At 40.6% G+C, this 12,261-nt stretch overlaps 1 pseudogene; it reads left to right on the top strand.

The window, feature by feature from the left end:
- LOC111975902 (ubiquitin carboxyl-terminal hydrolase 13-like) overlaps nucleotides 1-10,391 on the top strand; it is a 62,458-nt pseudogene extending 52,067 nt beyond the window's left edge.
- The last annotated feature ends 1,870 nt before the right edge of the window (nucleotides 10,392-12,261 follow it).

Raw genomic sequence — 12,261 nt, 5'->3', positions numbered from 1 at the left:
TTTGTCTCACAATACAATGCCACAGGTGTCTGAAGTTTTGAGGGGGTGTGCAATTGGCATGCTTGACTGCAGGACTGCACCAGTGCTGTTGCCAGTGAATTTCATGTTCATTTATCTACCATAAGCCGCCTCCAACGTCATTTCAGAAAAAACATCTAGTCCAACCGGCCTCACAACCGCAGACTGTGTGTGGCGTCGTGTGGATGAACGGTTTGCTGATGTCAATGTTGTGAAAGGAGTGACCCATGGTGGGGTTTTGGTATGGGCAGGCATAAACTATGGACAGCGAACACAATTGCATTTTATCGATGGCAATTTGAATGCCATCAATAAAATTAGATACCGTGGCGGTGATAATCCTGAGGTCCATTATCGTGCCATTAATCCGCCGCCATCACCTCATGTTTCAGCATAATGCACGACGACCTCATGTCGCAAGGATCTGTACACAATTCCTGGAAGCTGAAAATGTCCCAGTACTTCCATGGCTTGCATACTCACCAGACATGTCACCCATTGAACATGTTTGGGATGCACTGAATCAACGTGTACGACAGCGTGTTCCAGTTCCTGCTACTATCCAGCAACTTCACACAGCCATTGAAGAGGAGTGAGACAACATTCCACAGGCCACCATCAACAGCCGGATGAACTCTATGTGAAAGAGATGTCTCGCTGCATTAGGMAAATRGGCAAATAAATAAGGCAAATGCACCAGATACTGACTGGTTTTCTGATCCATTCCCCTACCTTATTGTTAAGGTTTCTATGACCAACAGRTGCATATCTGTATTCCCAGTCATGTGAAATCCATAGATTAGGGCCTAATGTATTTATTTCAATTGACTGATTTCCTTWTATGAACTSTAACTCAGTAAAATCTTAGATGTTTTAATTTGTAGACAAACTGGAATTAAAGCCAGACCTTAACAAAGGTCCCAGGACTAGTAGAGARCTCAATGTTCATGTCATCCAACAAATGTAAATGCCCTGAGTTTGCTAAACGGCATTGGCACTTGGATTGGAACCGGTGCTTTGGTCAGATGACATGAAAATGTCTCTTTGGCCACGCAAACCAGTGGTGGGTTTTGCATTGAAAGATGCATATGCAGAAAATAACCCCATACCTTCTATAAAATATGGTGGTGGATCTTTGATGTTATGGGGCTATTTTGCTTCCRCTGGTCCTGSTGCCCTTGTTAAGGTCAACAACATCATGAACCCAGTACCACGGCATTTTAGTCAAAAACCTGGTTTCCTCTGCCAGGTGGCTGAAACTTGGCCGCAAGTGGATCTTCCAGCAATATAATAAACTAGAGCACACATCCAAATCCACAAATAAATGGTTAATTGACCGTTAAAAATCAACATTTTGCAATGGTTATCTGTCTCCGGACTTGAACCCCTTGAAAACGTGGTTTGAATTGAGGTGGTCAGTCCATAAGCGCAGACGAAGGATATCAAGGATCTGTAAAGATTATGTATGGAGGAATGGTGTAAGATCTCTCCCTATGTGTTCTCCAATCTCATGAAACATTTTAGAAAAAGGCTCTGTGCTATTATCCTCGCAAGGTGAGGCATTGAACGGTATTAAAAACAGGGGTGCCAATATCGTTGATCCCCATCTTTTTGAGAATGATTATTTCTTCCCCTTCCACTTGCCTCAGTTTGTTGTAATTTTAAGTAGAGCAAACATTTCCATACATGTTTGTTAGCTGCATGTGTTACATAACTCCACGAGTCCTATTTATGATATAATTTACAAAGATTATACAGTTTAAAAAATAAATAATCCCAAAACATTTTTTTTGTCAATTTGTATATTTGAGTTTAACCATAATATTTATTGTAATATTTGTTCTATATTTTCTGGTGGATTAAACTGAAATTGCAACCAACTTTCTATGGCTTGTTTTAAAAAGAGCAATATTTTGGAGATTTCATTTTATAATAACCGAAAGTGAAGGTTATAATCTGAAATAAAGGGAAAAATGCTATTCTGGAACATGTGGTGAGATATTCTTACTCATCTGCTCGAGAACCAGTTCGAATTGAAATATCACTTTTGTAAAAGTTGTATATATTTTTTTTGTGACCCAATATGTAGTCCAGAGAGGTTAGAAAAATGATCTAGATCCTCTGAGGCTGTGGAGTGATCCAAATTGTGGATTTAAAAGAAAACATGAATCCTCAGCGTACAATGAAATGTTTTTGTTTTTAAGGCCTGGAGTTCTAGCCCCTTGATATTATTGTTGGATCTGATTTTAATTGCTAACATTCCGATGGCCATAATAAATGGATATGTTGATAGTGGACTGCCTTGTTTTACACCTCTCGACAGTTTAATACTTTCTGAGAAGTAGACATTATTTACAGTTTTACGCCTACTGTAGGGTTATTATACATAACTTTAACCAATTTTATAGGAGATTCTCAAAAATTGAAATGTTATATATAAATTCCAGTTGTACTTTATCAAAAGCCTTTTCAAAGTCTGCAATGAATACCAGGCCTGGTTTTCCTGATTTTTCATATTGTTTCCAGTACTTGTCTTATATTATCTCCAATGTATCATTCATGTAAAAAATCCTGTCTGCTTACAGTAGGATGAGTAATATCCAATAATACCTTTTTGAATTATATGCACTATGTATTTAGCTAGAATGTTTTGCATCACAACCCTGGAGTGTAAGGGGCCTCACATTTTTTTCAATGGACTGGATCCTTATATTTACCACTTGGRTCCTGTTTCAGTAATAATGAAATCAGACCTTGTGGTTGAGTATCTGATAATCTACMATTTTTATACATGCTAAACATGCTAAAACTGTCCTCTGAGTACATAAAAAAAGGGTTGATATACCTAAACTAGTATGTCATCCAGCCCTGGAGGTTTCTCGGGCTTTCCCAGCTTTAATTGCATCTAGAAATATTACTTGTTAAATCTCTTTTGTCTGATCAATTGTATTAGTATAATATAATTTCTCCCTTTTTTGCATACAATATAGGTCAGTGTTTATTTTATTCATAATTCTGGACCTGACTGTAATGTGATTTAACACTAGCACACACAGTCAAATTGTACAGGTGTGTAACAACTGTGTCAATTAAGGCCCAATCAGGTCAAAACGGGGGAGGAACGGTGTTGTATTGCCATAGTAACTTTTTAAAACTGCCATCTGTTTTTTGTTTTAGTCCCTCCTAAATTCTTAATTGCTTGTGTGGAATTGCAGTTAGGAAGTCACATATCAGCTTTTTAATATGCGTGAGGCATCAGCCAGCCTCTTTTGCACTCTCCCTGAAATTCAGCTTTATTACAGTTGCTTAATAMACTCTGTATTAAAGGAGTGGTTCACTATTTTCCAGCTTGATGTTAGATGGTTCTTCACCTTGAAAGTAGTGTATGGGCMAGGAGAAACTGTAGTCCAGGGTTCAGTTCTCCTTAAACAGACACTACAAACTTSAGCTAACTTTAGTCACCACAAGCTAACAGTCAATGGAAGTGATGGGGGCATGTGTACATGTTTTGTTTTTAACTGGCCAAATCACCTTTTAAGTAACATCAAACCAAATACGGAGTTGATTTCAGGTGATTTGAACATCATTGTTTTCAAACATGCTTACATGCCCCCATCACTTCCATTGATTGTTGGCTTGTGGTGACTAAAGTTAGCTGAAGTTTGTAGTGTCTGTTTAAAGAAAATGGAACCCTCGATTACAGATTCTCTTGGCCCATAGACTACCTTCAGGTTAAGGAACCATCTRAAATCTAGTTGTAAAATTGTGAACTACTGCTTTTAATTTCTGTACCCTGTTATATTTTWGTAAGTGGATTTATAAGTTTGTCTTAAACAATATTATAGTCACTTCTGCATACAGAGTGATATTGTTGGAAAGTTACTAATAACTAATGAAGAGGCTTTTCTTCTCTCTCACAAACACAACCCAGTGAGCAAGCCCCTCCTTTACAGCTCGCCAAGAGATTCAAGGACAAATAAGCAGACCGACACAAACGGGCTCTCTTAAGCTGAACATGCCCTACTTGTACTAACAATGACCTATATTAATTGGGGGACTGTGGCCTATGATAACCCAAAAATAACCAGGCTGATGAGGCCKTAGGAACACATCCTTGTTTAAGTGTGCTCTTCCTGGTTTGACCCTTGTTTGAACGGGTGATTTACTGATTCATGAACCATGTTTACAGTAGAGCTTTCTCCTTCTTTACTCTTTTCCAGACTTTGCTGAGCCCCTGGCACTGCCAACCTTCATGGATCCCGGCCCTTCCGTGGCCAGCTCGGGCCTGGCTGCCACCCCCCTGGACAACCACCCTCCAGAGGAGAGCATCGGCATCCTCACCTCCATGGGCTTCCCCCGCCGCCACACYGTCCAGGCCCTAAAAGCCACGGTCAGTGGCTCTTTCTCTCCTGCTGCTCACACTCACTCTGGTGAAACAACACAAAAAATAATATTGTCCTGGCCTAGGAAGAATTCAGTAGGGAGTAGTGCTTTGGTGGTTTTTAATTGGACTTTTTCCAGATTTGAATTATCGTAGAGATATATACTGTGTTGTGGAATATGGAAAATAAACCATCCATCCGAAGCCTGTTCCTATAGCTAAAACCTTGMAAAGATGGAAAGGGAGACTTATGTTTTAAGTAGGTTAATATCCCCAAAAACTTTTAACCAATATGTTTTATTTCTCTGTCAGAATTTTGGCTTGCTATTTATATTTGGACCATTGATGTAAGAATGATGGGGAGTGGCTTTCTATAGTGCCAATCCGTGCTGGAGAATCATGCCCTCTCAGCTATAAACAACTTGGCTGGCCTACTTGTTCACTTGATATAGTGCCGTTTTAAAAACCCCTTCATGTCCTTGGTTGCTTSAGATCCCTGTTCTACATGCTGTTTACAAATAGTCCAAGCATCGAGCCCCGACATGGTGCATAGCTAGACTCGTTCAGCTTTTCAGTTCTATGAGTCAGATCGTTGTGTCACACGTGCACAGTCATTTTAGCACAGTTATTTTCATGCATCTGTTTGTGCGTTCCTCCAATGTACCTCAAATGAAACAACTCATTCATTCAATTCCGTTATGAATTGTATAACACCACGATATACAGTATAAACGTTGAATTCCATTATAGCGGCTGCTATTTCAAGATGGCGACTTTTTCTCTTTTTCATCAGTCACCTGCCCTGTCAGCATAAAATAGGTCCCACGTGCTCTACGAAAACAGACCCTCTGATTTCCTTGTTTACCATTCCTAACACCTCCAGACCCCTTTGCCATCCATTTTTTTCCTCTTAAAAAAGCCCAGGGTCCTCGTGAGTTATGTAGGAGTGTGAAACATTAGAGGGTCTCCGGGGTCTTCTAGTAATAGCCCAGGGAGCACGCAGGAAGTGTTCAACCTCACTGGCCTGTCTGTCTRACTGACTGCCTGCCTGGGCATGGCCAGAAAAAGCAGACGGCATCAGATTATTCCCCCATGTGCTCTCTTGATGTTGTCAATCCTGTTACATTCTCTTGAAGCATGCCAGTCACAATTATTGTCCATCTTCTGAGACCTCTGAAGTTGAGAAGACTTAGCGGAGAGAGGAAGCATATTCTACTGTACATGACAATTTAGCCTACCAATTATGACTTTTTGGTTCTTTCGGATTCATTGAAACAAGCAAGTAGTGTAAAAAAAAATACCAGTACCAGAAAGTACTGTCAGTAATCAACCACTGAAATAGGTCTGTGAAATGACGTGTCACCAACATTTGTTGTTTCAGAACAACAACCTGGAGCGGGCGCTGGACTGGATCTTCACCCACACGGAGAGGGAAGAGGAGGAGACTAGCGAYGCCCTGTCTGACATGGCCGACACCACGGAGCCCAACGACAGCGCCTTCTCCAATGCCAACACGCACAGCGACTCCACACTGTCCCCAGACCAGGACGCCTCAGGCCCCCRGATCAAAGACGGACCCGGGCGTGAGTGACTCTGCATGACCTCTGACCTCTAAGACTGATCTAGTGTCAGTTCCACCCTCCCCAGTCCTAGCCATAACCATTATGATCTAGAGACACTGATCTAGGATCAGCTCCACCCTCCCCAGTCCTAACCATAACCATTGTGATCTAGAGACACTGATCTAGGATCAGCTCCACCCTTCCGAGTCCTAACCATAACCATTGGGCTAAATACATTGATCTAGAGTCAGCTCCACCATCCCCAGTCCTAACCATTATGGGCAAAACGATTAAGACAGGAGTGATAAAAGGAAAATAATTACACAAATACAAATGTGGTACAGGAGCTGGATAAAACGTTTTATAAAGCTGCTTTGAATATAAAGCTCACTGCTTGCTAACACCCATATGATGCAACACTTGCTGTTTGCAGGTACATTTGGAACGAAACCATCCTTTCACCAATTGTGAAAGGCTTCTCTTTCCACTTCCATTCTGACACAATCCTGTTCAAGGAAGGCAGCACACGGTTTTACGTCACATGTTTGTTTTAAGATTTCGTGTTTGAGGAGACTCATTCTATTCAGGGTCTCAGCCTATATGATTTTGAAGTCAGAAATGCAAATCATGGACCACAGTCTCTCCAACTACAACCTGCATTGGTTGAATAGGATCAGATCGGGATTAGATAGTTATGAGACCGGTTTACTAGCAAAATGCATCTGTTCTGTTCACAAGGGCGTTGTAGCTTTGTGTAACGATTTGGTTTGACTTTCCGTTTTACAGGTTACGAGCTTTTTGCTTTCATCAGCCACATCGGAGCGTCCACGATGTCTGGTCATTATGTATGCCACATCAAAAAGGAAGGAAGGTAAGTCGGTCACAATGTACATACTCTACATGTATCTCTGCTAGATGATTAAACCACAATCCCCTTTTCACAATGAAGGATTAAAAATGAATTGTATAGACAGACTGTTTCCACCAGCTGTTGCACTGCACATTTTTGATCTATTCCAACACTAGCACTCCTGATTTTTAAACTAATCAAGGGCTTGATCATAGTTGACGAGTTGAATCGGGTTTGCTAGTGTTGGAGTCAATCAAGTATCGTCTTTGATCGGCTAGCTGTCTTCACAGACCAGATTGGGAAACACTGTCCTAAGAGACGACTTAGATCATTTTGTAATTAGTGGTCTACAATGTGGCGTTTGCAAATCAAGACGAAACGAAATGTATAGATGAGGTTTTAACACAATGTGTTACCCATGTTATTCCCCCCCCCCCACGTCAGATGGGTGATCTTCAATGACCACAAAGTGTGTTTGTCAGAAAGGCCTCCAAAAGACTTGGGCTACATCTACTTTTACCGTCGACTGTCTAGCAGCTAGACCAAGCCCCCCCCCCCACCCTCCAACCTTAGAGAACCACATCCTCACAACCAGAAGACAGGAAGACGACCACAGTGGAAATTATGGAAACACTCACACCCCAGAGCAGCCMAAAAAAAGATTGGAACCGCTCGACTCAGCCAAGTCACTCAAGAGCAACCGGAAAGTGCGGTCAAAAGGGAAAGCAATTAGCTTTTTGTATGTCTCCGAGATTCCCGTGTGCTTGTGTGTATTGAAACGTGTTATTTGTCTGCGGGCAAGTGTCAAACTCATTCCACGGAGGGCCAAGTGTCTGCAGATTTTTGCTCCTCCCTTGTACTTGATTGATGAATTAAGGTCACTAATTAGTAAAGAACTCCCCTCACCTGGTGGTCTAGGTCTTAATTGAAAGAAAAAGAAAAAAATCTGCATTGAAAGAAAAAGAAAAAAATCTGCAGACACTAGGCCCTCCATGGAATGAGTTGACACCCCTGGTCTACGGCGTAGGTACAGAGGGGAGTGCTCCACAGTTCTAGTATCAGCATATAAGATCTTACTATACATTTTCTATGCCTTAAGCTACTGTGCCAGTATTTTTATTGAAGTGGTACATTATATAAATGTCGGGCATGGTCCAAAAGTGGTCACGAGTCACTGCTAACCCTGGAAAAACTCTGAAGCAGAACTCGATAAAAAGAAAACGCAATGCTGCTGGGAGCTTTGCATGTGCCATGCAGAACGGAATATTGGAGAATGTTTTGCATCTATAGGGAATTAAAAGGACATCAGGAACCCTTAACATGTGATGCAGGATAGAAAATGATGGCATTGAATGCAGAGAAATAGCCAGCATAGGCAAGTGTCAGAATAGGGAAAAACATTTGAAAAACCCGCTCTTAACTATTATGGATACTGAATAAGTAATATCCTTATTGGAGAGTCCGATGTCCTGTAATGAGATTTGTCACCTGTCTGGTTTTAATTTGCAGGTTTTTCTGGGCTTCAGTGGAGAAACCGTTTTCTGTACAGTGACAATTGGACGAGTCAAGTTTCAGTTACCAGGAGAATGTCATTTTTATTGGAATCTGAAAGCCACTTTGACAGACTTTTATATCCCTGCTTTTTCACATAGAAATAGAACCATGAGCATATATTACCTTGAATCAGATACCCTAAACTGATATTTGCTTTTCTTGAATGTGGTAAAAGCCTGTGACCAATGTGGTTGTAACCAAAAAATGACTACTATTATATCACCTTTTCTATTTTCAAAGTGTTCCTCAGACCATGTCGATTACGCATAGTGTATGCATGCATACGGTATTGGTTGGCATTTGTATGCGCGCCTAATATGATTACATTTTGTGGAAGGACAGACAATGCATGAGGGAAATGTTTGCCAATTATTGTAGTCCTCAAACTCTGAGTAATACCGCATTTAATATTCGATATGCCGCCATCTTTTTAATGCAGAATGTATGCATTTGAACACAGCCATCTGTGTTTTCCTCATTATTATAGCACTATGCACTGGGACAGAATCTCTTCTCTTGAGCATACACCATGTACTGTAGGTTACGACCTACAACTTGTTTCACAATGTGTTCTTGTACTTTAAGACGTGGTGCTGTGCTGAATGTATTCCTTATTGTGCTCGCAACCAAACCCCCCCTTCGACTTTAATGCTAAACTCTAACACATATCAGAGACAACACTGGCCCTACTGGTGCATAGACACCAACCGTTGTGTATATGTTAATACTGTATTCACCATTTTACTCATACTCGCTGCTCACTCATTCTCTCACTATTCTTTTCGTGTCCACCACAGTCACATCTTAGATTGTTTGTACTTCTATGTCGTATTCTCATGACCCTATACAGCCACTCTGTCAAAGACAGTTCATCAACCGGTGTAGTAGAAAACCCAGCTGCAGTGTTGCCTAGAGTTCATTGTATGGCTGTTACATATCGACAAGGTAGTGGATTGGAATGTCGCATATAAAACCCCCCTTTTTTTTCTCTTGTCTTTTGAGTACTTACCTGGGCAGTATTCCATCAAAGCAGGTTTCCTGGTAGAGTCAAGAACATGATTGTGCTTGCGTTGCAATAATGCACCTTTGGTTTCAKGTACTCCGCAATGCAAATGTTTTCAGTGTGAGACGAAAGAAACTCAAACTGCATATAAACTCAAAGGTACTTTCTTGCTGCGCAGGATGAATCGTGTTTTTAGACCCACAATGGGAAACCAGATAATGGTTTCGATTTACTAGAGCCCTTGGTTGTTTTGGAGAAGATTACAATTCCCCCTCTCAAATCGATCCCTGAAGAGCTCCCATCCTTGTCAGACACTACTTGATAAATTGCTTCTGTTACCTATGCAATTCCTCATGGTCTCTTTGCAAGTATTGTTTTTGCCATCTCCCTTCCACACTTGTTTATTATTCAATAAGAATAGAATGAATCCCTCTGTCCCATTCTGAGATTGTCATTACTGGTCCTTGACGGGTCAGTGTAGTAGTTACATTTATTATACAAAGGTCTGATTGCTGAGGAGAGGTGGGTGTTCTATGCATTCTAGTTCTATACCGTTTTGTCCTCTACCGGGGTTCCTCCCATCTGGTCAACTCTAGCTGTTTTAGACTGGCAGGGTGCCCGCTCACCTTCTTGCTCTCCATTTACTGTGGAATTGATCGCTATGGAGGACGTCTGTTTTGTCTTCTCTCAGCTCCCTCTTCATCTGTCACTTCCTCTCCACCACTAGTTGTTGAGGTTGTGAAAGGTAGTGGTTTACCTTYTGTCACAAAACGCCTTCGCACTGTGAGCATGTGCACTAAAAGTTGACATTTGGTCTGTACAATACATGTATTTTTCTTTTATTTCATTTAACTAAATGTTCAATGATACTTCACCTGTTTTTACTTGATTTTTCTTTGCTTTTTTGCAAACAAGTTTGTTCCCATTCTGTAGTTTATTACATACAGTTTCCCTGAAGGGATTATTTAAAGTTGACTTTTGTAATGTATGTTTGCATAGTTCAATAAACTACACATTTCTTGACATTTGACACTTCTGTATTTTAGTGCATTGTTACTGAGGAACTAGTGTGGCTTGGCCATGGTTCCTCATCACAATTCCTCAATGGTTTTCAATTTCATGGCGTCTCTAGTTCTTTACTCCATAAACAGTAGGATAGCAAGCATAATGTATAATTTTAATTGAAGACTGTTTTTTGTTTAGTTATAATGTGGTAGGAAGGGAGAGCTGCAGCATAAAGTACCCATAAAGACAATGGAAAACAAACCTTGGTAGGCATGCAATGATAAAATATATACAACAAAATACATACTTTGACTATTACAGTTTATTTTAAAAGAACGTTCATATACGGTATGCCTGAAAGGTGTTAATGCTTGACTAGTTTAAGTACAGTACCAGTCAAAAGTTTGACCTCACCTACTCATTCCAGGGTTTCTTAATTTTTACTATTTTCTACATTGTAGAATAATAGTGAAGAAAAASTGAAATAACATATGGAATCATGTAACCAAAAAAAGTATTAAACAAATCAAAATGTAATTTTAGATTCTTCAAAGTAGCCACCCTTTGCCTTGACAGCTTTGCACGCTTGGCATTCTCTCAACCAGCTTCATGAGGTAGTCACCTGGAATCCATTTCAATTAACAGGTGTACCTTGTTAAACGTTCATTTGTGGAATTTCTTTCCTTAGGGGTGGTATACAGAAGATAGGGCTATTTGGTTAAAGACCAAGTTCATATTATGACAAGAACCACTCAAATAAGCTAAGAGAAACGACAGTCCATCAATAGTTTAAGACATGAACGTCAGTCAATTCGGAAAATTTGAAGAACTTTTAAAGTTTCTTCAAGTGCAGTCGCAAAAACCATCAAGCGCTATGATGAAACTGGCTCTCATGAGGACCACCACAGGAAAGGAAGACCCAGAGTTACCTCTGCTGCAGAGGATAAGTTCGTTAGAGTTAACTGCACCTGAGATTGAAGCCCAAGTAAATGCTTCAGAGTTCAAGTAACAGACATCTCAACAGCAACTGTTCAGAGGAGACTGYGTGATTCATGGTCGAATTGCTGCAAAGAAACCACTACTGAAGGACACCAATAATAAGAAGAGACTTGCTTGGGCCAAGAAATACGAGCAATGGACATTAGACTGGTGGAAATCTGTCCTTTGGTCCGATGAGTACAAATGTAAGATTTTTGGTTCCAACCGACGTGTCTTTGTGAGAAGCAGAGTAGGTGAAAGGATGATGTCCGCATGTGTGGTTCCCACTGTGAAGCGTGGTGGTGTGGGGGTGCTTTGCTGGTGAAACTGTTACCTTGAACTCTTTTGAATTCAAGGTACTCTTAACCAGAATGGCTACCACAGCATTCTGCAGCGATATGCCATCCCATCTGGTTTGCGCTTAGTGGGACTATAATTTGTTTTTCAACAGGACAATGACCCAACACACCTCCAGGCTGTGTAAGGGCTATTTGACCATGAAGGAGAGTGATGGAGTGCTGCATCAGATGACCTGGCCTCCACAATCACCCGACCTCAACCCAATTGGAATGGTTTGGGATGAGTTGGACCGCAGTGTGAAGAATAAACAGCCAACAAGTCCTCAGCATATGTTAWATTTTCAAGACTGTTGGAAAAGCATTCCAGGTGAACATGGTTGAGAGAATGCCAAGAGTGTGCAAAGCTGTCATCAAGGCAAAGGGTGGCTACTTTTGAAGAATCTAAAATATATTTTGATTTGTTTAACACTTTTGGTTACTACATGATTCCATGTGTTATTTTATAGTTTTGATGTCAACACTAATTCTACAATGTAGAAAATAGTTTAAAAAATCTAGAAAAACCYTTGAATGAGTATGTGGGTCAACTTTTGACTGGTACTGTATCATCG

This window comes from Salvelinus sp. IW2-2015, linkage group LG16, assembly GCF_002910315.2.
Source record: "Salvelinus sp. IW2-2015 linkage group LG16, ASM291031v2, whole genome shotgun sequence".
NCBI lineage: Eukaryota > Metazoa > Chordata > Actinopteri > Salmoniformes > Salmonidae > Salvelinus > Salvelinus sp. IW2-2015.
Note: the sequence above shows the minus strand (reverse complement) of the source record. Positions and strands in the feature narration are given on the sequence as shown.